This window comes from Octopus bimaculoides, chromosome 28, assembly GCF_001194135.2.
Source record: "Octopus bimaculoides isolate UCB-OBI-ISO-001 chromosome 28, ASM119413v2, whole genome shotgun sequence".
NCBI lineage: Eukaryota > Metazoa > Mollusca > Cephalopoda > Octopoda > Octopodidae > Octopus > Octopus bimaculoides.
In genome coordinates, this window is record NC_069008.1 from 15,571,886 (window position 1) to 15,572,717 (window position 832).

At 44.6% G+C, this 832-nt stretch overlaps 2 protein-coding genes across 2 annotated transcripts in view; one reads left to right on the plus strand and one right to left on the minus strand.

Annotated features, from left to right (window-relative positions):
* Positions 1 to 826, minus strand: part of LOC106873840 (zinc finger protein 665) — an 8,577-nt gene extending 7,751 nt beyond the window's left edge. The window contains exon 1 of the mRNA XM_052977431.1: positions 376 to 826. The gene's annotated coding sequence lies outside the window, so the exon portion shown is untranslated. The remainder of the gene's footprint in view (positions 1 to 375) is intronic.
* LOC128251077 (zinc finger protein 431-like) overlaps positions 1 to 832 on the plus strand; it is a 74,200-nt gene that overhangs the window by 38,253 nt on the left and 35,115 nt on the right. The window lies entirely within an intron of this gene.

Genomic DNA, 832 nt, shown 5'->3' on the forward strand with positions numbered 1-832 from the left:
TGAGTGGTCGATCCTAACCCTAAACACGTATTCATTTGCACACGCGGGTTAGGGATAGGGTTAGGGACAGGGACAGGGTTAGGGTTAGGATCGACCACTCAAGGCTAGCTAGCGCAGACGCGCGACTGCGCGTTCGGGTCCGCGCTGCTTTAGTAGCACCTTCAGTGTCTGCAGTGTATTTTAAAATATTTCTTAACCGAAAGAAAAAAAAAAAAAAGATAACGGTGGGGAGTGTAGAAAGGAGCTTCCATAGCTAGAAATAGCAGCCAAATCCCGCACAAATCACAGACATCTCTCATTCACAGATTCGACGTGCCAAAAACGAAACGTCTGCAGAATTAAAAACATTGAATATTTTCAATGTTTAATACTTACGGAAATGTTTCATAAAGGATAGAGTTGTTACATGTGTGTGTATCTGGTAGTTGAGAGATAAATTGTAAGTATTACAAATGAATTATTAGCTGCGGAAGAGAAATTAATGAAAGGGACATTAACCAGATATGAACACGAAGTAGGAAGTATGACCAATGCGCATGCGTATTTCCTCGCTTCAAATACATTACAGCAAAGTCTAATTCTCTTCCATCGTTGTTTGTTGGCACTCGGTCGCTTACGACGTCGAGGGTTCCAGTTGATCCGATCAACGGAACAGCCTGCTCGTGAAATTAACGTGCAAGTGGCTGAGCACTCCACAGACACGTGTACCCTTAACGTAGTTCTCGGGGAGATTCAGTGTGACAAGGCTGACCCTTTGAATTGCAGGCACAACAAGAGTGAGAGAAAGTTGTGGTGGAAGAGTACAGCAGGGTTCGGCACCATCCCCTGCCGG